Genomic DNA, 26,161 nt, shown 5'->3' with positions numbered 1-26,161 from the left:
GTAAAAAGCCACTGAATGATTTGAAGCAATTGGGTGGCATGTTTATGTTCTAAAAAAATGATTCCAATAGCCATATGAATTGAAGGAAGGCTAGAGTACCAGAAATCACTTTGAAGCTGAGGTAGTAGTTGAATTAAGAGATGAAGATGGTTTTGGACTAAGGTGGTTGTAGGAAAAATGGAGAGGGGTGTTCATGAGGCAAAACTGATCACATAAACAAAATGCGGAAAGCAGTATTTAAAGACTGGCTCACTGTCATCAATATTCAAGTGGGTCAATGTGGGCTTTGTATGGATATGGAGAAACCACTCGCAGACTGTGACAATAATCTGAGGAGGTCATGGAACTTGAAATTGGGAATGGAAGTTGGAAGACGTGTTTGAGACATTAAAAATCTCTCTCTATATATATATAGATTTTTTTGACCCCAAAGTATTAAGTCTTAGTGAATTGAGTTGGTCTTAGTGGCTAGAACAAGAAAGTAGTATGGGGATGAAAAATGACTGAGTCATTTCATAAGTGTTGTCTGTAGTGCTAAATAGCTGTAAAGATAGACATAAATGTGATTCTATTTGGGAGGACATCAGTACAAATTTGAGGTTGAATTAAAGTGATAAGATGTGTAGAGTTTGTCAAGGAAAGAGGATAGAGAATGAAGAATAGCAAACTAAGGCACTGATTCTGAAGTTGGTGGAAGGAATAAACAGGTGTCACCCATGACTTGGCATACATCTGGGAACATAGTACCTCTCAGTAAATCCCTTTTTAAGGCCTCTTAAATTTTAGCTATTTAGTTTATGTTCAACAATTGAAATAAGCAGAATCCTCTCCCAAATGTCTGTAGTTTGTCACATTTAAGAATGTTACATTGTTGTCATAAGTAGACTTACAATCATTTTGAAATGCATAGAAATATTGAATCACTATTTTGTATAACAGGAACGAACATAGTGTTGTAGGGTAATTGTACTTCAAAACAAACAAGCAAGTAAACTCATAAAAAAAGATCAATTTGTGGTTACCAGAGGTGGGGTAATTGGATGAAGGCAGTTGAAAGGTACAAACTCCCAGTTATAACATACATAAGTCAATAAGTGATATGATGTACAACATGATGAATATAATTAATGCTTCTGTATGTTATGTATAAAAGTTGTTAGAGTAAATCCTGAGTTATTATCACAAGGAAAAAATTTTTATTTCTTTAATTCTATATCTATATGAGATTATGGATGTTCACTAAACATTGTGATAATTATTTCTTAATGTATGTAAGTCACTAGGCTGCACACCTTTAAGTTATCTAGTGCTCTATGTCAATTATATCTCAATAAAAACTGGTAAAAAGAGAATACATTACATTGAGATAAGAAATAAAGGGAGGAGAGACTAGCTGGAGAGTGTTCATATAATCCTAGAAATAGAGAGTTTAAATAATGCCTTCTAAATATTTAATTAGAACTGATGAGCAAGTTATCCAATATATGCTTAAATTCATAGAAATTTTTTAAATAAAAATATGAGCTTATTCTTTCAGTAAATATTTCTGTTTAAAAACTATTTATTTGTTTTTGGCTGTATTGGGCTTTGTAGCTGTGTGGGCTTTCTCTGCTTGGGAGGGCCGCTTTCTAGTGGTGTTCTGGCTTCCCATTGTGATGGCTTTGCTTGTTGCAGAACACAGGCTCTAAGGCACACGGGCTTCAGTAGCTGTGGGGCGTGGGCTCAGTAGCTGCGGCTCCCAGGCCCCGGCGCACGGGCTCAATAGTTGTGGTACACGGGCTTAGTTGCTCCACTGCATTGTGGGATCTTTCCGAATCAGGAGTGGAACCCGTGTCTCCTGCTGTGGCAGGCGGATTCTTCACCCCTGAGCCAGCAGGGAAGCCCCAGTAAATATTTCTTGAGAGCTTACATGCTTGACACTGTTCTTGGTTCTATTGATTTTAGTTTTGGTTATGGAATCTACATTTTAAAGGAGCGAGATAATCAATAAACAGGTAGATAAAAGAAAATATCAGAGAGCTATTGGATATTTATAAATCATGCCAGGAAATGGAGCTCACTTTAGATTGGGTGGTCAGGCAAGGACTTACTTGAGGAAGCAATGTCTAAAATGACACCTTAAAACATAAAAGCATAGTCATTACACTATTTAAGTCTATAAAGAAGGATATATACTTCACTATCGGTTTACATAAGATTAATGAATCTATCTGTGTTCAGTAGCAGTAAAAACCTTGATTTGATTTATTTTGATTCTTCATTCAGGTCCATAAAAGACAGAAAAGAAGGGCAGAGAGCAAAACACTGAACATGGATGTGGCTCTTTGTGTGCTTTACTTCCATAATTCTGCATTCAACTTCAAAGAAAAAGCTACAGGCATAGTTTTTTCTCTGTTTCTTATTTTGCCTATGAACTTCAGAGTTCAGTTTTAAAAGCATTTAAAAAAATCAACCTGATATTAATATATTCATGGAGACTTTTCAGCTACGTCGTGATAAAATGTTTTGTAAAGCAATACTACCAATAACATCAGGCAAATGTATCACAAGTGTTGACTGGGTAATGGGGTTTTTCAAAAGTAGTCACTGGGGGACTTCTCTGGTGGTCCAATGGTTAAGACTTTGCCTTCCAATGAAGAGGGTGTGGGTTCCATTCCTGGTTGAGAAGCTAGGACCCCACATGCCTTATGTCCAAAAAAACCAAAACAAAAAACAGAAGCAATATTGTAGCAAAGTTAATACTAAAAAAAAAATAGTGATTGGAACTGGGGCTAAGAAATATTTGTATAGTTAACAGAAAAGAGAGGACTTGAGCCAATTCATTGCTAATCAGTTCTGTATCAGTAACTATATAATTTATATGGCAACCCACTCCAGTGTTCTTGCTTGGAGAATCCCAGAAGCGGCAGAGCCTGGTGGGCTGCCATCTATGGGATCGCAGAGTTGGACACGACTGAAACAATTTAGCAGTAGCAGCAGCATAGAGATTAAGGACATTTTTCCCATGTCTAATGATATTTATATTTCAATACATTACAAAATTTTTAACTTGTTGAAGTTATCAAGTAACATTTTTCTTTTCAAGACATTTCTTAATTGCCTGCATCACAATTTTGAGAAATATTGGCATTTTCTAATCATATGTGCTTAATGTAGTTTTGGGAATCCATGTTCAGACTTGATCTATTGTTTAACAGTTTTAATTAATTTTCAAAAATAGGCACATGTGCACAGACTTTTAAAAAGTTAAAAGTTGCATAGAGCTATATGGTTAAAAGTAGGCCCCAGTTATTTGAGTTTTACTCTTTAGAAGTAACTAGCAGTTTCTTGAGATTTGGAAACTGTTTTAAAATTTAAATTGAAATTCCTTTGTGTGAAAGTTCCTCAAATTATAATTATGTTGGACTTCGAAACATTTTTCTGCTTTTTTACAACTTTCTCTAAACTACAATGTCAAGATTGGATTTAAAGATAAATCATTAAATATCTCAGAACTGTTGAGGTTATCTTTGATGAATGCTGGGCTTCAGTGAAATCATATTGTTTATTCTTTTTGAAATTCACATTTCAGAGCCTTAAAGGAAAGTTATGGGCAGTGTCCCTCAGAAAGGTATTCGTGTATGCCTCCAGGGATTTTGTGAACTTTGTTGTGACTACAGGGAGTTCACAATTAGGTTTAGTTTGTAAACTATTTTCCTTACAGCCCCAAATACATGACAAACTTTCAAAATGCCAAGATAATTAGTGGTTCTCCATTCATGTCAAATTAACTAATCTCTAAGCTTTGACCTGAGCCCTCATCAGTGTCCTTCTCTTCAATTTCTGAACTCTTGTGAATCAGTTAAAAAATTTCAGAACAGAGCATCCTCATGGAATAAAAAGAAGATGCTTCTCAGTTCCTAATCTCTGTCCTAACAGTGGCCTAATGTCCAGTCCTCCTTTCCCTTAGTAGGCAAATTAGTAATTCACGTGTCTATTGTGCAAAATCCCCTTAATTCTTGCTGTTTATCCTTCCGTCAGGGTTGAAGTTTAATCAGACATTCTGTGAAGCTGTTACATTCTTCTCTCTAGTTTCAAAGCTAACCTTTCAGTTCAGATTGTCCACCTTGGAGCAACAGTGACTGACAAAGGTGAAGTTGCAGCAGCATTGCCTGGTAGTATGAAGAAGGAGCATTATGCAGTTAGGTAAGTGAATAAATAATGACTTAAATTTTCTCAATAGCATATTATAAAGAAAACGTTGGACATCGAGTATATTGTTAACTAGTGCCTAAACTGGGGAACAAATCAAGGATGTGAGCAAACATTACTTTCTCATCAGTCACAAGTACGCTGACTGTTCTAGAACAGACAAGGAAAAGTGAGGTGAGAGGAAAAGAAAGCTTATTAGACACTATGCTAGGTGCTTTACATATATGTTTTCATTTAATCCTCCTGAAAACTTTATGTAAGCCTCAGCCTCATGTTTCAGAGCCAAAACTGAGGCTCGAAGAGATTACTTACAGAAAGAAGAGTCAAAAGGAGGAATATATAGATATCACAGAATCAGGTCAGGATATTCTTATATTTAAACAAACAAAAACTCAATAGAGAATATTATAATTTATTTATCTATCTCAATAGTTAAGAAAAGCATCAAGTTGATAAAATCTCAACACTTTGAATTTATAAATGGTCAAAATATCAGGTCATTTAACAGAAAATGAAAACCAGAGACCATTTGATGGGGAAAAATATAATAACTGTAAAGTGAATTGAATATTTCATTTTGAGTTCAGTTGCCATGGTATCATGGAGATATAATTTATAAATGCATACTTGCTTCACATTTTACATATTTAGAAATTACATCTACATTCATAAGTATATCAGTATTTGAATTTCTTAACCAAAAAATATTCATTTTCATGTTTGAAAATTTTCCAGCTTTACTGAGATACAATTGTCAAATAAAAATTACATATATTTCAGGTGTACAATGTGATAGATTTTAAAAATTTGTTTATTTTTTAATTGAAGAATAATTGCTTTACAGAATTTTGTTGTTTTCTATCAAACCTCAACATGAATCAGCCATCAGTTCAGTTCAGTTGAGTCGCTCAGTTGTGTCCGACTCTTTGCGACCCCATGAATTGCAGCATGCCAGGCCTCTCTGTCCATCACCAACTCCTGGAGTTCACTCAGACTCATGTCCATCGAGTCAGTAATGCCATCCAGCCATCTCATCCTCGGTCGTCCCCTTCTCCTCCTGCCCCCAATCCCTCCCAGCATCAGAGTCTTTTCCAATGAGTCAGCTCTTCACATGAGGTGGCCAAAGTACTGGAGTTTCAGCTTTAGCATCATTCCCTCCAAAGAAATCCCAGGGCTGATCTCCTTCAGAATGGACTGGTTGGATCTCCTTGCAGTCCAAGGGACTCTCAAGAGTCTTCTCCAATACCACAGTTCAAAAGCATCAATTCTTAGGTGCTCAGCTTTCTTCACAGTCCAACTCTCACATCCATACATGACCACTGGAAAAACCATAGCCTTGACTAGACGGACCTTTGTTTGCAAAGTAATGTCTCTGCTTTTCAATATGCTCTCTAGGTTGGTCATAACTTTTCTTCCAAGGAGTAAGCGTCGTTTAATTTCACGGCTGCAATCACCATCTGCAGTGATTTTGGAGCCGAAAAAAAAAAAAGTCTGACACTGTTTCCACTGTTTCCCCATCTATTTCCCATGAAGTGATGGGACCAGATGCCATGATCTTCATTTTCTGAATGTTGAGCTGTAAGCCAACTTTTTCACTCTCCACTTAGGTATACTATGTATCTCCTCCTTCCTGAATTTCCCTCCCATCCCACCCCTCTAGATTGATACAGAGCCCCTGTTTGAGTTTCCTGAGCCATACAGCAAATTCCTGTTGGCTGTCTATTTTACATATGGTAATGTAAGTTTCCATGTTACTCTCTCCATTCATCTCTCTCCTCTCCTCTCCCCATGTCCATAAGTGTGCTCTCTATGTCTGTTTCTCCATTGCTGCCCTGCAAATAAATTCTTCAGTACCACTTTTCTAGAGTCCATATATATGCATTAGTATATGATATTTATCTTTCTCTTTCTGACTTACTTCACTCTGTATAATAGGCTCTAGGTTCATCCACCTCATTAGAACTGACTCAAATGCATTCCTTTTAATGGCTGAGTAATATTCCATTGTATATATGTACCACAACTTCTTTATCCATTCATCTGTTGATGGATATCTAGGTTGCTTCCATGTTCTCGCTATGGTAAATAGTGCTGCAATGAATAATGGGATGCATGTGTCTTTTTCAATTTTGGTTTCCTCAGGGTATATGCCTAGGAGTGGGATTGCTGTTCTTGCCTGGAGAATCCCATGGACGGAGGAGCCTGGAGGGCTACAGTCCACGGGGTTGCAAAGAGTAGGACACGACTGAGCGACTTCACTTTCACTTTCACTTTAGTGGGATTCCTAGCTTTTTAAGGAATCTCCATACCATCTTCCATAGTGGCTATATCAATTTACATTCCCACCAGCAGTGCAAGATTGTTCCCTTTTCGCCACACCCTCTCTAGCATTTGTTGTTTGTAGACTTTTTGATAGTGACCTCACTTTCACTTTTCACTCTCATGCATTGGAGAGGGAAATGGCAACTCACTCCGGTGTTCTTGCCTGGAGAATCCCAGGGACACAGGAGACTGGTGGGCTGCCGTCTCTGGGGTCGCACAGAGTCGGACACGACTGAAGCGACTTAGCAGCAGCAGCAGCAGCAGCAGCAGACTTTTTGATGATGGCCATTCTGACCTGTGTGAGGTGATATCTCATTGTAGTTTTGATTTAGAAGGAATGATGCTAAAGCTGAAGCTCCAGTACTTTGGCCACCTCATGCAAAGAGTTGACTCATTGGAAAAGACTCTGATGCTGGGAGGGATTGGGGGCAGGAGGAGAAGGGGACGACTGAGGATGAGATGGCTGGATGGCATCATGGACCTGATGGATGTGAGTCTGGGTGAACTCTGGGAGATGGTGATGGACAGGGAGGCCTGGCGATTCATGGGGTCGCAAAGAGGTGGACACGACTGAGCGACTGAACTGAACTGAACTGAACAATGCACTTCATTAATAATAATAACAATAATAATATTTTACCTATTTAGAAATTACATCTGCATTCATAATATGTTAGTATTTGAAATTCTTAACAAACTATTACTCACTTTTAAGTTTGAAAATTTTCCAGCTTTATTTAGATACAATTATCAAATTAAAATTATATCTATTTCAGGTGTACAATGTGATAGTTATATATATATATACATATACACACACACACAGACTGAAAAAATTACCACAATCAAGTTAATTAACATACCTATAACCTCACATAGTAACTGCTTTTTTGTGTGTGTGGTGAGACCACAAAGACATATTTCTCTGTTTTTTTTAAAAAATTATTTCTTTAGGTGCATTGGGTCTTGGTTGCCGTATGCAGGCTCTTACTTGTGGTGTGGTAATTTTTCTTTAGTTGTGGTGCAAAAGCTCCAGAGCAAACCGGCTCAGCAGTTTGCGGCAGGCTTAGGCACCAGGTTAGTTGTTCCTCAGCATGTGGGGATGTTAGTTTTCTGACCAGGGATGGAACCGGCGTCCCCCGCATTGGAAGCCAGATTCTTAACCATGGGCCCACTGGGGAAGTCCCTTAAGCATAGTCTCTTAAATTTACCGTGTAGTTTTTGTTGTTTCTGCTGTAAAAATTGTTACTGTTTCCGTTTGGTTCAAGGGTTCAGAGAGGGCTCCAGGGTTGTTGGAAAACAAAACAAAACAAGACTGCATAGAGGCTGCAGAGAGAAGCTTCAGGTAGAAACCCTGACACCAGAGGGTCTTTCAAAGGTCGCTGGGCTCCAGAGGCTCCTAGTCGTTGCTTGAGGGTGAGCCTTTCAAAGCGATACTCGCCCAGGCCGGCCTGGGGACCAGCCAGCCTGTGGAGGTTGGTCAGGTGGTCGCCATCTTGATGCGCTTCCCCTGCTCAGGTAGGACGGGCTTTCCAGGAAGTCTCCGCGGTGGGGGCCTGGCGGGCGGAAGTCAGGCCGTGAAGATCCAAAACGGCCTGGTTCAGGGTCTTCTCCATGAGAACGGCCGCTTCCAGAGCGTCCTGGGTTTTTACGCACTCGAGACGGCTTCTGCTTGTCCTGGAAGAGGGCCGGTTTTGCATTTTCACAAGGCTCTGGGTGCCCTGGCACTTTCCCTCAGCCGATTGGCGGGAAAAGTGCCCCACATCCTCCAGAGCCACGTCGTGACTGTCGAAATAGAAGCCCAGAGACAGGTAAGTGTAGAGGCCCGCGCAGCCGCAAGCTGACCAGGTGGTGGACGGCAGCCTCCATCTGGGTAGAATAATTTTGAGGAATATGGGAGCTCACAGCTGATGAACGGTAAGGAGCTAAGCTCAAAAGCTGGTGTTAGCTGGTCCCGGAGGCCCAGGATAGCTGAGAAAAAAGGGAGAAAAAAGGGGTTTTTTTGGCAGCAATGAAAGCCATGTGAGACCTTACCTCCCTGACCAGAAATGGAACCCATGTCCAGTTGCGGTATAAGGGCGGATTCTTAACCACTGAACCATCAGGGAAGATCCATAAGACAGCATCAGTAACTAACTGTTGTTCACATTCTGTACATTAGATTCCCAGAGCTTATTCATCTTATAACTAAAAATTTGTATCCTTTGACCAACATCCCCTGATTCCCCTCACCCCCAGCCCCTGTCATCTACTCATTCTACTCTCTGGTTTCATGAGTATGACTTTTTTTAGATTCCACATAAACAAGTGAAATCATACAGTATTTGTCTTTTCTGTAGCTGCCTTATTTCACTTAGCATAAGGCTTCAAGTTTCATCCATGTTATAATTGGCAGGATTTTCTGTTTATGCTGAATAATATTCCTTTGTATATATATAAATATTATACACAAAGGAATATTATATATGTGTATATCTATCTATCTGTAGCACTCTTTTTTATTATCCCTTCATCCACTGGTAGATACTTAATTTGTTTCCATGTCATGGCTATTGTGAATACTACTGCATTAAACATGTTAAGTGCATATATCTTTTTGAGTTAGTGTTGCTGTTTACTTTGGATATATAACTAGAAGTAGAATTGCTGGATCATATGGTAGTTCTATTTTTGATTTTTTGACGAACCTCTATACTATTTTCCATAGTGGCTGGATCAATTTACATTTCCACTAACGTTGCATGAGTGTTTGTTTTTTTCTCCATGTCCTGGCCATAACTTATTTCTTGTTTGTTTTTTTTTTTTTTTGTAATAGGGATCCTAACAAATGTCAGGTGATATCTCTTTGTGGTTTTGATTTGCATTTCTCTGATGATTAATAATATGGAGCAGTTTTAAAAGTATAGTTGTTTCTTGGTATTCTTGGGGAATTGTCCAGGATGCCCATGGATACCAAAATCCAAGGATGCTCAGGTCCTTTATATGAAAATGGTGTGGTACAGCCAGACCTCTGTAGGTGTAGGTTCCTCATCCTCAATTTAACCAACTTCAGATAGAGTTAGAAGTTAAATGTAAACCTTGTGGATACAGAGGGCTGACTATACCTGTTTGTCATTTGTATGTCTTTGGAAATAAGTCTGTTTGAGTTCTTTTCCATTTTTTTATTAGGTTATTAGTTGTGTGTGTGTGTGTGTGAGTTCTTTATGTAGTTTGAATATTAACCCCCTTAACAGACATATGGTTTGCAACTTTTTTCCTCCCATTCTGTAGGTTGCCTTTCATTTTGTTGATTCTGTACAGAAGCTTCTTAGTTTCATGTGGTCTCATTTGTTTATTTTTGCTCTTTTGCCTGTGTATAGTGTGAAATATTGTCTTTAATTTCATGGAAAGAAATTTCATGTTCATTGGAACTATGTTTACTATAGATGATGATATGGCTGTACAAACATATTAACCCTAACTTTAAGTAGTGACAGTTTGCACTGCCTTGTGTCTGAATATGCCAAAAGTGTCTTTGATGATCAAAAGAAAGTTGATATTAACATAACCCACATTTGGTACTCAAGAATAATCAAATATATAACATTTTTTCCTTTAAACCTTTGAATTTAAACACACTCTTGAATTTGTGGTTCTGCACGGAGAAGGCAGTGGCAACCCACTCCAGTACTCTTGCCTGGAAAATCCCATGGGCGGAGGAGCCTGGAAGCCTGCAGTCCATGGGGTTGCTAAGAGTCGGACACAACTGAGTGACTTCACTTTGACTTTTCACTTTCATGCATTGGAGAAGGAAATGGCAACCCACTCCAGTGTTCTTGCCTGGAGAATCCCAGGGACGGGGGAGCCCGGTGGGCTGCCATCTATGGGGTTGCACACAACTGAAGCGACTTAGCAGCAGCAGCAGCAGCAGCAGCAGCAGCAGCAGCAGCAGCAGCAGCACGCTCTCCTAACTGCATGGAAAGCAAGTTGACACTGGGCAAAACTGTAACATAAGGGATGTTCATAACTCCTAATTTAGTAACGGATTGTTCGGCTCCTTTTGCCTTCATAGTTGTTTCCTATTCCTACACCCTTATTCCTCCTTGAAGACAGCTAGTTCTTTGTCTTTTCTGATTTTACCCTGGTAATTTTTGCTGTAGGGATGGGATTGGAAGGAACTAACTCCTGAGGTGAAAATTGCTTATATGGTTTAATGCCTTATTTCTTAAAACACAGTGTAGGTCAATGGAGTGAAAATTGTTTTATTTAACAAGCACTCACTCACCATTCTGTGTGAGTGTTTTATAAATGTTAATCATTTAATTTTCACAATAACATATTAGGTAGACTTTTCACTGTGGAATTTCTCAAATAATCAGTAGAGGAAAGGTTGGGAAACAATTGATCCCTTTATGTTTGAAATCATTTCGTGAAATGAAATTCTGTTTCAGTGGCCAGCCCCATTTTTACTCCCATGATGATAATTATGAACCAAGACAAATCAAGCACAGGATCTTGTGGTCAGTCTGGTTTTCTGTGTGGTAGTGACGATAAGACTCAATTAGACCCTTACAACAGGAGTTTTACTGACTCATGTTACAAGAAATGTTCACATCTAATTTTAAAAAGTTTTACAGAGATTTGCTAATTCTTGAATTTTTACTATATGTATAATTGAAGTGTAAGTTAATTTTTTATGTTATACACCTTTTATATGTAGTATTTTAGTAGGTTAAAAAGTTTATTTTTGACTTTTGGAGTATCTAGTATGATTTCAGTTTTAAAATTTAAGTTTAAATTTTTAAATTCAATTTTAAGTTTATAAAAACATGCATATTCTTAGAGAAGGCTTTCTTCATAAGAGTGAAAATGAATTGTATATTTATTCTCAGTAATAGTGCTATATGTGTGTGCTGCACTGTGCTGTGCTTAGTTGCTCGGTTGTGTCCGACTCTTTGTGACTCCATGGGCTGTAGCCTTCCAGGCTCCTCCGTCCATGGGATTCTCCAGGCAAGAATACTGGAGTGGGTTTCATGCCCTCCTCCAAGGGATTTTCCAGACCCAGGGATTGAACCCCTGTCTCTTATGTCTCCTGCACTGCCAGATGGGTTTTTTAAAAATTAATTAATTAATTTTAATAGGAGGATAATTATTTTACAATATTGTGATGGTTTTGCCATACATCGACATGAATCAACGACGGGTGCACATGTGTCCCCCCCATCCTGAACTCCACTCCCACCTCCCTCCCAACCCCATCCCTCTGAGTTGTCCCAGAGCACCGGCTTTGAGTGCCCTGCTTTATGGATCAAACTTGCACTAGTCATCTCTTTTACATATGGTAATATACATGTTTCAGTGCTAGTCTTTCAAATCATCCAACCCTTCACCTTCTCCCACATAGTCCAAAAGTCTGTTCTTTACATCTGTATTTCTTTTGCTACCTTGCATATAGGATCGTCATTCCTGTCTTTCTAAATTCCATATATATGCATTAATATACTGTATTGGTGTGTCTCTTTCTGACTGACTTCAGTCTGTATAATAGGCTCCAGTTTCATCCACCTTATTAGAACTGACTCAAATGTGTTTTTTATAGCTGAGTAATATCCCATTGTGTATATGTACCACAATTTCCTTATCCATTCATCTGCCGATGGACACCTGGGTTGCTTCCATGTCCTAGCTTTTGTAAAGAGTGCTGCAATGAATGTTGGGGTACATGTGTCTCTTTCAATTTGCCAGATCGGTTCTTTACCACTAGCACTGGCTGGGAAGCCCAATAGTGCTACACAGAGGTATTAATATATTTTAAGAGTATCATAAATTCTTTTTTAAATTTTTAGTTATTTAACCCTGTTTAATGGGTGACAATATTTAAATGTGAAATCAGTTCAGTTCAGTTGCTCAGTCGTGTCTGACTCTTTGCAACCCCATGGACTGCAGCACGCCAGGCCTCCCTGTCCATAGCCAACTCCTGGAGTTTACTCAAATTTATGTCCATTGAGTCGGTGATGCTATCCAACCATCTCATCCTCTGTCGTCCCCTTCCCCTCCTGCCTTCAATCTTTTCCAGCATCATGTCATTTTAACTGTTGAATAATAATTCTCTATCCAAAGACTTCAAAACCCCCTTCTAAGTATATGAAAGAATGAGGGGTTAAAATTCACACAATAACTATTTTAACTGGATTATTACCTAACTTTTTAGAGTATGTGGAAGAATCACTAAGAAAAATTATGTAAACAGTGAATGCAACAGAAAAGAAAAAGTGCTAAGAAGAGTAGACTGATTTTAATTAAGAAATATGAAGTTATAACTTTAATTGCAAATCTCATATGAAAAATTGATAGGAAATTTGTCTACTCTGAAGCTTATTATTATATGGTACTTCTATAGTATTTGTCATTTGACTTCTCAACTGATAATTTCTCAAAAAAAATCTTTGAAGAAATAGTACAACTTTGTGGTTAAGGTCAATACAGACAGGTGATAACAGTAATTCTTAAACTGTATTGTAGTTATGGTGGATTAAGTCAGACAAAAAAAAATGTGCAGCTCAGTTTAACATTATTCATTTAAATTACTGAGTCATATTCTATGAAACATTTTGTTGATACTATGACATTTATGACAGCTGATTGGACCTACCCAATATATAGGATGGAGGACAAATTCTACACATTGATAAGAATTCCGCCTTCCTTATGAACATCGTTTAAATTCAGAAAAGCATTCATCTGTATTGCAGCTTCACTTTGTGCTTAAGAGATGTACTTCTAGAACTAGTTTTTGCAATACTGATGCTTTGCAAACTTACTATTTAATAAAAATTGAATTCTGGATAATTCCCTTTTGTCTTCCCATCTACCACAGGGAATTAAGGAGGAGGAAAATAAAAATAAAAGCTTGTTGTAATGAAATACCTAGGGAAAAGATTATGGAGCCTCTTATTTTTTTTCCCAATAGCTATAAATTTAGGGCATTCAAAAGAATTTATGCAAAATCAAAGCTGAAATGAAAACTTTCTCTTTTTCCTAGGGAATTTAGTTCAGTGACTATAATATGCTCATATTACATCTAAAGTCAGAAATGAGTTGATCTGTAGCTTCACTACATACAGATTCCTTGAGAAGCATCATATGATTGTTGATCTGAAATGTGCATTAGATATATTATCTAAATGTTGTCAACCACTGTAGTAAATTTATGACAAAGTAAGAAAGATACTTTTTCAGTGATTCACATGAGAGTTTATCATATTTCAAAATGTTTGCAATTTATTATTAGTCATTGTTTCCTGCACAGTTATTGGTACCAATCACATTTTACAGATTAGGAAATAATTTGGACATATACTAAATAAAGTCTAAATAAGGTAGAATCATTATCAAGATGTTTTACAAAGATGGGATTTGGGGACGTGTTTACAAAGATGGGGTTTGGGGGCATGTCCTTGGACTTGAATGAAGGAAGACTAAGGAAGACTAATCTTCCCTGGCTTGCAAATTCTATACTAACTCTACCCAAGGCACTACTATGAAAGAGCATGCCCATTCTCCTCAAGACTCACCCCAACTATTCTGTGTAGATGCATTACTGGATCATAACTCAGTATGCTCCAAAGTACAAAGTCTCATCCAAGAAGAAATGTTTTATAGCCAAGGAGATTGTAAAATTCTGCTAATTTATATTGACAGAAATCCAGGGAATATAAGAAGGAATGAAATCTAAGGGTGTTGGAACATGGATGGTGGAGTAGAACATTGGGTTTTGTCACTTTTATGGATGTGGGTGCTCTTAACTAAAGATTCTGAGTTTAATGCCCTTAATGCCTGTATGAGCCCCTGGTGGCTCAGACATTAAAAAAGTCTGCCTGCAGTGCAGGAGATCTGGGTTCAATCCCTGTGTTGGGAAGATCCTCTGGAGAAGGAAATGGCAACCCACTCCAGTATTCTTCCCTGGAGAATCCCATGGACATGGAATCACAAAGAGTCAGACACGACTGAGTGACTTCACTTTCACTTTTAATGCCTGTATAGCTGGTAGACTCTAACAGTTTATTTGCTTGGTTGACTGAAATTTAGATTCAATGGTGAGGAAGGGATGCCATAATTTCTTTGGAATAGTAGAAGTCAAAAGCTTATGGATATAGGAATGTTGGAGTAGGTTTATCATACATGTCATACATAGCCAGCCATTCCTAACTACATCCCCTGAGCCATCCCAGAGGACACTTTACAAAGGCTTGGGGAAGTAAATTAGGGAGGGAAGCACCTGAATCTTTGAATAGCTCTGTGGTGAATTCTTCTGTAGTCCAAATAGCAACACTTAATTTCCAAAAACACATCGGGTATATTTACTATAATGAGTAGCAGAGACATGGTGGTCCAAATTAGAATGTTTGGGCCTGCAGGAATGTTTAATGAAAGGCAGTCCTCTCAGTGGGGAGGATTTCAAGCTGTCCGTTTGCCTGATTTGAGATATGGGTGGAAGTACATTGTATTAGTTTGCTAAAGCTGTCATACAAAGTACCGCACACTGAGTGAGTTACACAACAGAAATTTATTTCCTTACAGTTCCAGAGGCTAGAGTTCAAGATCAAGGAGTCAGAGGGGTGGTTTCTTCTGAGGTTTATCCTTAAATTGTAAAAAGTCCTCTTTCCCCTATGCCTTCACAATTTTTTCCCTTTGCATGTCTGTGTTCTAGTATCTTTTATGAACACTAGCTATTGCTGCTTCCCACGAACAGATAATGTTTCTACCTGGGGACCCACATGGTTCCATTGAATTCGGATGTCAGCCGGATATTTTGGGCTTCTCATTCCACTAAACCAAGAGGCTAGAGTGATTAATCCCAAATTACCAATTACCCTTTGGAGGTGTGGGTGTGTATGTTGTGTCTCTGTGTGTGTGCATACAGGTAGAAAAAGCAAGAAAGAAAATGTGCAGAATTGATACTGTCTTAATTTTTATAGCTGGTCATGAAACCATGGTTGATATTTTAAAAACTCCTTCTTCCATTACCGATTTCCTGTTTCCTTTGCCTTCCCTAATCCAGGACTTCAGTTGGTCAGTCCTTTGCCTGGCAAGGTCACCCACCCAAACTTTAATATGTGATGGATCTGAATCCTGCTCTTTTTTCGTTAGTTGTAGTTTTTCATTAATTTTTACTGTTGGACATGGAAGTTACTAAGAAGTGCCCAGAGAATTCCAGATAGTGGTCTCTGTGCCCTGTTCGGTAGGTCAAAGGAGTCACAATCAAGACAATGAACACATCTGACACCCCAGTTGGTTCCCTTTTATTGCTTTGTAATTTATCTCCCCTAACCCTAGCCCTCCGTTTCTCCCCGACCCTCACATACCCAGGTATTCTCTAAATTTTATATGCATTTGATCACACAGGGCATATTCTCTCTCTTTTTTTTTTTTGTCCTGGCCTTTTCTTCACTCAGTGTAATCATCTTTCAAATCATCCATGTTATTGATTGCATCAGTAGTTCAGCTCTCTTTATTCCGAAGTAGTATTATAGTATTATTTTCTGTTGTTTTAATCGCTAAGTCATGTCTGATACTTTTTCAACCCCATGGACTGTAGCCCACCAGGTTTCTCTGTCCATGGGATTTCTCAGGCAAGAATACCGGAGTGGGTTGCCATTCCTTTCTCCAGGGGATCTTCCTGACTCAGGGATTGAACCTATGTCTCCTGCATTGGTTGGTGGATTCTTTACTACTGAATTACCTACCAGGGGCTTCCCTGATGGCTCAGCATTAAATAATCCACCTGCACTGTAGGAGAAGCAGACTAGGGTTCGATCCCTAGGAAGATCCACTGGAGTAGGAAATGACAACCCACTCCAGTATTTTTGCCTGGAAAAAATCCCTTGGTCAGAGAAGGCTGCCAGGTTCCAGTCTATGAGGTCACAAAGAGTTGGACACGATTGAGCGACTAAGCATGCAACACAGCACATATTATAGTTTATGGATGTATCACCATTTGTTTGACAAATATTTATTGACAGATATTTGAATCATTTCCAGTTTTTGACAATTCAAATAAAGCCTCTGTGAACCTTTGTATCAACTCTCTGTATGGATATTACTTTGATTTCCCTTGAGCAAATACCTAAGACTGGACTAACTGAATTATATGATAGTTGTTGGTTAACTTTTTAAGAAACTACCAAACCTTAAAAAAGTTATTATTTAAAACCAGCACAAGGGTTCTAGGCCCATATCCTCAGGAATTCTTCACATGGCCAGTCTTTTTAATATTAGACATTGAAATAGTGTAGTAGTATCACTGTGTTCATTTGCATTTCCATGATGATTAGTGAAACCATTATTACAATCAAGATATATCCATCACCTTAGAGAATTTCCTTGGTATTTATTTACCATTCATGTATTTTGTTTGGTAAAGGTGATTATTCAAATCTTTAACCTATTTTTCAAAGTGGATTTTTAGAAATTATTAGTGAGTTTTGGTTTCCTGACTTATTTTGGATACAAGTTCTTTATAAGATATATAATTTGCAAATATTTTCTCCTAGTTTGTGGTATTTATTTTCATTCTTTTAACAATGTCTTTTGACGAGTAAAGTCTTTAATTTTGATGAGGTCTAGCTTATCAGTTTTTTCTTTTATGGATTATGTTTTTGTAGTTACAAAATCTTTGACTAACCCAGTGTCACACATATTTTCTCCTAGAATTTGGGTAATTTTGGTTTTATATTTAGGTCTATGATCCACTTTATTTTTAATATTTGTGTGCGGTATGAGGCATGAAAGTTTATTTTTTTTCTATGGCTATTCAGTAGTTCCAGGACCATTTGCTGATAGTTAACAATTCATATTAAATTTTCTCTTTTCGAATAACTAGTGTAGTTTCTATTTCCTGACTGCACTCTGACTGATACAACCTGGCTATCTCGTGAATTGTGATCTGGATTTCTAAATTTTTTAACTAATATTGTTTTCTAGATTGTCACAGCATAATGCATAAAGAGTGTCAAAATGGAGTCCTCATGATAAACATGTAGTTAGTAATATTCATTTTGTTGTAAATAAGTTTAAGAAGTTCTGATTACCCAATACAAGGTGATGAAATATTTTAAGAGGAAATGAATGGTTTCCCAGTCAATGCTCCTACGTTTTAAACTTTGGATTCTGAGCACATCTAAGGTTTTAGATTGGAATGGTTATTGTTAAGTGTTAATGCAATAGCTAAGTTAAAGTATTAAAAATAAATGACTATCAATTTGTTTTTCCTACATATTTCTTGGATATAATGGATGAATGGAGGGATAATTTACGTTGGATGAAATCAACCTGCCAATCAACCAGTTAATTAACCAACCAACAAGTAAACAAATTGATGCCTAGATCCAAAATCAAAACAATGGAGTTAGTGAAGTAATAGATGTCAAAAAGGAAGTGTTTTGAACCTTTTTTGGTGACTTAATCACTCATTCTTTTCAACTATTTTTAGGTCATAATACAGATAGAATAGTGATAAAAATGAAGGCCCAACAACTTGGAATCCCTCAAGGGTCTGAAGTTCCTTGTCATTAGAAACTTGATCCTTGAATCAGATTTTGTTTTTTGGATCTTGGTAGGAAGCAGAACGTGGAGATCATAAAGCATATATTTTGTGCTTTTGAACCAACTGCTGCCTGTGCTTTCTCTTTCATAAGAATCCCAGGTTTAGGGCATGTTGTGAATTAATGAGTATATAGGTATGACCTATATACTCAAATAGACCAAGCCTATTATTTAATGAAAAAGACTATTCCTTTTAAGTTAATGATTTGAATATATACATACCCTAAAAGTAATTCTTAAATTTCAAACGTTTATAAAATAGCCAATTGTGCTGTTTCTTTTGCAGCTTGACCAAGCATTCTTTTCTTTTGTACAGTGAAGAGGAAAAAAAAAAAAGTTTGTAATTTTAAGAGACTTTCTAATGAGGCTGCAAAGAGCCAGGATACATTTGAAATACCGAGAAAGAATTTAAAACCAGTTTTTAGACCAAAGAATAAAGGAGAGATTGGTTGATAAACTACTCAGAAATAGAAACCATGTTAAAGGTGATGTTTTGGCTGTTAGGCTTTCTTCAGGCCTTAATATATAAAAATAACATTTTTATATTTCTTACTCTGCCCAAGAAAGGCCTCAAAGACAGAATGCTGCCTTTAACCTTATTCTACATTCCATGGAGTATTTTAAAGACTATAAGAATATTGCTGGGGCAAAAATGATTGGGGCTCTGAAAGATCAGAAGAAATCTATCATTATTTTTTTTTAAATAAGCAGACACAGAGAACTTCATCCAAAAAGTTATTCTGAATTCAGTGTTCTAGCCAGAGACTTTTGTAGTAAATAAATAAGACTGACCTAGAGTTCACTGTATTTCTGGATCTGAGTGTTACTTTCTTTTAGGTTGGTTTACTTGAAACTTCACCTACTTTTCTACAATAGATTACTTATATTTTAGTTTTACGTCAAATAGTGGATTAAAAAGTAATTTCAATTGATAACCAAATTGCTCAATACATTTTACTTATGTTTGCTTTCATAACAGCTTGAAAATATTATTAAGTTATATGAAGATATTTTCTAGAGATTATTAAAATCATACTATTTTATTTTTTTCTCATTTAATTTTGTATATAGAATTTTTAAAATAAATGAATTAACAGTCTAGGAGAAGTAAAAATCACAGAAATCAAGGCATTAATTCAAAAAACTATTGGCAAGTTGGTCTTTATATATTTTTTGAAAGGAAAAATTTTAATATGCATTATATATTAGATATTACTATGTCAACACTGAATTTCTTTATTTTTGATATTGAAGTATAGTTGAATGACAATATCATAATATATTCATGTATGTAACATAGTGATTTTATATTTTCATACATTATGCTTCATACAAAGTTATTGGTTTGGCCAGAAAGTTCATTCTTGTTTTTCCACAACAACTAATAGGAAAAACCCAGAAAGAACTTTTGGGTAACCCACTGTTACAATGTTATTGACTGTATTCCCTGTGCTATATATTACATCCCTGTGACTTACTTATTTTGCAACTGGTAGTTTATGCCTCTTAATTCCCTTCATCTGTTTTGCCCATCCCCTAACCCCTCTCCCCTCTGGCAACCACCAGTTCTCTCTGTAAGTCTGTTTCGGTTTTGTTGTATTTGTTCATTTGTTTTGCTTTTTAGATTCCATATGTACAGTACTTGAATTTCTCTGTCTGACTTATTCCACTTTGCGTAATACCCTCTAGGCCCATTCACGTTGTTGATCTTTTTGTTTGTCTACTGAGCAAATATATATGCTCTGAAAAAATGTTCATCTTGACAGGTATGGCCAGGTGCATGCATGGATTGTGACATTCACTGAGGAGTGCAAGACTGTGTTCTAAATATCTAGGTAGCTGCCAAACTCACCAACTATTTGGGTCACTTGTGAATAAAATATGGAAGAAATATCTGCGTAGAATATGGAAAGAGAGTTGCAGAAAGGAGGGCACTATTGATTATTGAAAGTTAACTCTGAACCAAATGCTTTTGCATATCTTATCTTGTTTAATTCTCATTAGAGATAAAGCAAATTCCCGTTACTATATAGCTAGAGAATGTCATATCCAGCACTGATGTGTTTGCTCTCCAAGCTTGCTTCTCTGTGACACCAAGTTACCTCTTAAATATATACCAGGTAATATTCATTCATTAATTTGGTAGGAAGCAACAGCTAAATAGTATTCCATCTAATACTATGAAATATATTAAATACTCATGAAAAGTTACATCTTTAGTATTAACTTTTATGTATTCTATAAAAACATGTAGATTTCATATGCTGCTTTTAATTCAAAGTTTATTTTTAGCTTCATTTTCATAATTTTCAGTGCTGATATTTTATAATATTGTTTCTGGGGTAAAATGGATTAATGTAACCGAAATGACTAAGTAAAATAAAACAGGCATACCTCTTTTTGTTGCACTTCACTTTATTGTGCTTCGAAAATACTGAGTTTTTGACAAATTGAAAGTCTGTGGCAACCCTTTGTCGAGCAAGTCCATAAGTTCCACTTTCCAATAGCATTTGTTCACTTCATGTCTCTTGAGTCACATTTTGGTAATTCTTGTCATAGTTCAAATTTTCATTATTATATAGTTACAGTGATCTATGATCAGTGATCTTAGATGTTACTGTTATAACTGTTTTGGGGCACCGTGTGGCAACCATGTAAGATGTTGAACCCCATCCGTATACGTTGTATGTGTTCTGACTGCTCCATCGAAGGGCCGTTCCCCTGTCTCTCTCCCTCTCCTCAGGCCTCTCTATTTCCTCAGGTAAGGTACCAATTAATAACCTTATGATGGTCTCTTAAGTGTTCAAATGAAAGGTTTAGAAGTCTCTCACTTTACATCAAAAGCTAGAAATGATTATATGCTTAGTGAGGAAGGCCCATCAAAAGCAGAGATAGGTCCAAAGCTAGGCCTCTTGCATCACTTACCTAAGTTTTAAAGGCAAAGAACAAGTTCTTGAAAGAAATTAAAAGCGCTAGTCCAGTGAACATTTGAACGATGAGAAAGTAAACATCCTTATTGCTGATATAAAGAAAGTTTTAGTGGTCTGGATAGAAAATGAAACCATCCACAACATTCCAAAAGCCATCCAGAGCAAGGCGCTAACTCTGTTCAATTCTCTGAAAGCTGGGAGAGGTGTAGAAGCTACAGAAGAAAAGTCTGAAGTTAGCAGAAGCTGCTGGTTCATGAACCTGAAGGAACGAACCCATCTTTACAACATAAAAGTACAAGATGAAGCAGCAATTACTGGTGGAGAAGCTGCTGCAAATTATCCAGAGGATCTAGCTAAGATAATGAATGACCCTGACTACACTGAACAACAAACTTTCAGTGTAGATGAACAACCTTATATTGGAAGAAAATGCAGTCTAGAACTTCCATAGCTAGCGAGGAGACATCAGTGTCTGGCTTCAGAGCTTTCAAAGATTGAATGACTCTCTTGTTAGGGGCTGATGCAGCCGATAACTTTAAGTTGAAGCTAATATTATTTATCATTACAAAAATCTACTTTCTGCTTGTGTTCTCTGAATGGAACAACAAAGCCTGGATAACAGCACATCAGTAGACAACATGGTTTATTGACAACATGGTTTATTGAATATTTTAAGTCCACTGTTGAGACCTACTGCTCAGACAGAAAGATTTCTTTCAAAATATTATTGCCTATTGACAATGCATCTACTCACCCAAGAGCTATGATGGAGAGGCACAAAATTAATGCTGTTTTCATACCTATTAACACAACTTGCATTTTATAACTCATGGACCAAGGAGTAATTTCAACTTTCAAGTCTTGTTATTTAAGAAATACATTTTATAAGACTATAGGTATCAGAGAGATGATTCCTCTGATTGGTAGGGGCAAAGTAAATCAAATGTCATTGAGAACATTCATTGGAGAAGGGAATGGCAACCCACTCCAGTGTTCCTGCTTTGAGAATCCCATGGACAGAAGAGCCTGGTGGGCTCCAGTTCATGGGGTGGCAAAGAGTCAGAACCAACTTAGCAACTAAACCACCATCATCTTCAAGGTATTAGTCATTATTACATTCACCTATTCATTGTAAAATCCTCTAGTAGATAACAAAGTTCATCTTCAATGACTTATAGGGATTCTACAGTGATTAACAAGATTTGGATTAAACAAATCAGTGGTGGGAAAAATTGAATAAAACGGAATTGCTTATTTTGCTTTCTGAAGGACTGAGTGTCTGTTATACAAGAAAATATCATGACGGTGATAATGACCTTTAATTAAGACTTTTAGAGATGTCATTTGTAAGGAGTCTAATGCTCAGAATGTCACTACTGAACTGGAAGCTCATAGAGAATGTAAAAACGAAGCAAATAGGTCTAGGAATATTCCTGCATAAATTATTTTTATTTAACAAGGAATGTAAACCTTCAGTGCATCTCTCAGACACCCTAACTCTGCTCACAGAAGGTGCTGGCACTTAGTTTGATGTGCTGTCCCTCTGGTTCTGAATGCCTGTTGTTAAAACTGGGAAATAAGATGGAAAAATGTATCTGGGTGGAAATGTCACTCTGTTGATTTGTGAGCTATAAATGTTCACCTTTTAAAAATAATTTAAATGTATAAATGATTAATATTTAAGTTGATATAGCAGAAAAAAAAAAGAAAAAAAAGAACCATGTGAGCCATCCTATACTTTGGTTGTTGCTTTAATATAGGATTTGCACAGGTGAAAAAAAAACCATTCATGATTCATGCCAAGAGGTCAAAATTTCAACATTAACCGGGGTTTGGAAGAGGTTGATTCCGACCTTTATGGATGGCTTTGAGGGGTTCAAGGCTTCAGTGGAGGAAGAACTGCAGAGGTGGTGGAAATAGCAAGAGAACTAGAATTAGAAATGGAGCTTGAAAATGTGACTGAGTTGCTGCAATCTTGTGATAAAACTAACAGGTTGAGGGGGTTGCTTCTTATGGATGAACAAAGAAACTAGAGGAAATCTATTCCTGTTGATGATGCTGTGAATATTATTGAAATACAGTGAAGGAACTTAGAATATTGCATAAACTTACTTGATAAAGCAGTGAGAGGATTTGAGGAAATTGACTCCAATTTTAAAAGAAATTCTACTGTGAGCAAAATGCTATCAAAAATATTTAATGCTACAGAGAAATCATCTGTGAAAGGGAGAATAAAAAAGGCAAACTTCATCATTGTTTTACTTTAAGAAATTGCTACAGCCATCCCAACACTCTGCAACCACAACTCTGATCATTTAGCAGCCATCAACATTGAGGAAAGATTCTCTGCCCACAAAAAGGTTGTGTATAACTTGCTGAAGGCTCGGATGATGGTTAGCATGTTTTAGCAATAAAGTATTTTTTTCTTAAGGTATGTACATTGTATTTTTAGGCATAATGCTATTAAATATTTGATAAACTACAGTATGGTGTAAACATAACTTTTATAGGTACTGGGAAACAAAATAATGTGACTTGCTTTATTGTGTTATTTGCTTTATCACATTGTTCTTACTCAATAAAGAAATCATCCAGAAACTGGATATCCTATAAAACTTGTATATTTTATATTTTGATGGTAACTCTGAGCTCTTTTTCAAATTTTATTTTTAATTGGAGGATAATTGCTTTACAGTGTTGTGTTGGTTTCTGCCATACAGCAGTGTGAATCATTCATAAGTATTCAAGTATACTCTTGAATCAGTCAAGAGTATGTTTCCTCTTTCTTGAACCTCCCTCCCACCCAGTTATAGGCTCTTATTAGTTAACTTTTATACTATTTAGTATTTAGTAAAATTCTTTTTGAAAGCACCAAGTCATATTTTATGTTTCATTCACTAATAATAATAAACTAAATCATAGTAGATGAACTCAAAGTCAAGTAAGATTTTCAAATGAATTGTAATTATTTTTAAGATGGGAAATCTTGTGCTATTTTTCACTATCATAGTTTCTAAAGAGTGGTACAAAGTTGATGTCAGGGTATGTGTCTTTGCAGTTCACTCTTCATATCATCTGTAAGTGATCTACTGATCAAACCTACCAGGGGATAGCAAACAGTTTCTTACTGTTTGTGTTAAAAGCATTTGCTGAGATTCCCTGTTTTAGCCCAGCTGCAGGACACTCTACTGAGAATTTGTGGCCTATAACAAATATTTTTTAAAAAAAATCTCTCTGAGAATGTTCTTACAGTGGGTATCTGGAGGGTAGATTAGTCTACTTTAACTGTGTCTTCATGATGAGACCAAGGTAGAGAGGCTTTTTCAATTGTGTTCAAGTATATGAACTAATTACTAGATGTATTTTCAACTTTGAGTCAGAGTCAAATGACCAACACAAAGGACTGACATTCAGAAATCAGTATTTGTTTGGTTTGACATAATGCAAACAATACTTGGAGTAGTTGTCCTCAAACTCTTTAGAGTTATAGCATTCTACCTTTGTGGTCATTGACCATGGATAAATGTGCTATATTTTAAAAAAATTGACTTAAACTAAAATTTTGTTTGTAAAGGGTAAGAAATTATCATAATAACACCTTATTTTGAAATATTTTAAAGAATTCAAAAACAAGGGATCAAAATAAGTGGTTTAGAGCTATACTGACTGCAAAAATTATAATGAATTGTTTCTTAGTGATAAGTTCTGAGAATGGCCATCTGTTTCTGTTTGTGCCTCAGTAGATCATAAAATCATAAATTATTACTAAAAGATAATTTCAAAACTAACTTTGTAAGCACATTTAAATTTTTTCATAACTAACACTAGAGCAAGTGTAGTAGTAAATGCAGAAAATAAAAATGTATTTGTTAGAATGCTCAAATTTTTTTTATTCAGGAGAAAATTTTTTCTTAAATTGATAACTATTTTACAATACATATTTACTGAATTTGTGCAAGATAGTATTGCTTCTATGAAATTAGTTTTCTGACAAATGATTGTCTTCAATCAACCCTTGGACTCTTGATGGTTTTATAACTTGGTAAAAGAAAAGAAATGACATGTTGCATGTACTAAACAACCCTCTCAGATATATTTCCAAAGTAGTTTTTTCCCCTAGGAAGGACTTCAGGTCATGATTATTAACCAGATAGTGAAGAATTAACTAATAAATGTGGACTGTGAGGGTCAAATTAGATTATTACCTGAATTGACTCATGATTTAGTTAAAATTGAGTTAACTGTTTTTTCAACCTATACTTCAGTTTGTTTTTTTTTTCCTGCAGAGGTAGTCCTAGCTTTTTACAGTCCCATCTTGATATTTTTATTGTGTTCTTTTTTAATAGTACATTCCCATTTATCTTTATGTCATTAAGCAAAATAAGATTCACAATTAAAATGAAAGCCAAACATGGCTTGGCTAAAAAAGGACTTATTTTCCAAAAACAAAGCAGAAACAAACAAGCAAAACCCCCTATGGTTTGATAACTAACTGCAATAGTGAGACATTGTGACAAATATCTGTTCCTCAAGATATGCTCCCAGTCCCTCAACCCAATCTTCAGTGACCGCATGAACCTGTGGAGGCCAAGTAGAAGTGAGACTAGGATAACTTATTTGAAGAGCAAATTAAAAAGGTCCTAACAGTGGAGCAGTGCTCAGAGGAATTGGCAGAGGCTTTTGCATGAAGAAGCAGCAAGGAAGAAAATAGGAAATGCATAAAAACTCTGCACAGCAGTTTTTAGAGCTTTGATAAAATATAAAATGTCTTTAACCCCTTTGCTGTTCTTGCAAACGCCTGCAATTCAAGAATTTTATTATTCTGGGGCTAACGTATTTTAAACCTCAATAACTGAATGTTTCCTTTGGGATACCTTCAGGCAAACTATATATTGATTTTCTCAGAATGCACTGTATTTTTCATTAGTACCAAGGTTTGGTGGATATCTAGTCATTTGTTCACCAAATTCCTTTGAAAATTAAAATGGACTACTACATTTTGGCTGTGGGAGTCTTCAGAGCACGAATATTAATTTTTTCTATTAGACACTATCAGGACACACTCTTTTGACATTCATCTTGTGTCAGGACATATGACACCAAATCCTGTCTTTGACTCGATATGTCATTTTCCT

General features: G+C 36.5%; 1 pseudogene; it reads left to right on the top strand.

Moving 5' to 3' along the window:
• Positions 1-221: 221 nt before the first annotated feature.
• LOC138441633 (tigger transposable element-derived protein 1-like) lies at positions 222-23,405 on the top strand (annotated as a pseudogene).
• The last annotated feature ends 2,756 nt before the right edge of the window (positions 23,406-26,161 follow it).

Source organism: Ovis canadensis, chromosome 5 (assembly GCF_042477335.2).
Source record: "Ovis canadensis isolate MfBH-ARS-UI-01 breed Bighorn chromosome 5, ARS-UI_OviCan_v2, whole genome shotgun sequence".
NCBI lineage: Eukaryota > Metazoa > Chordata > Mammalia > Artiodactyla > Bovidae > Ovis > Ovis canadensis.
The sequence above is the reverse complement of the archived record's forward strand: the minus strand, read 5'-3'. Positions and strand labels throughout refer to the sequence as shown.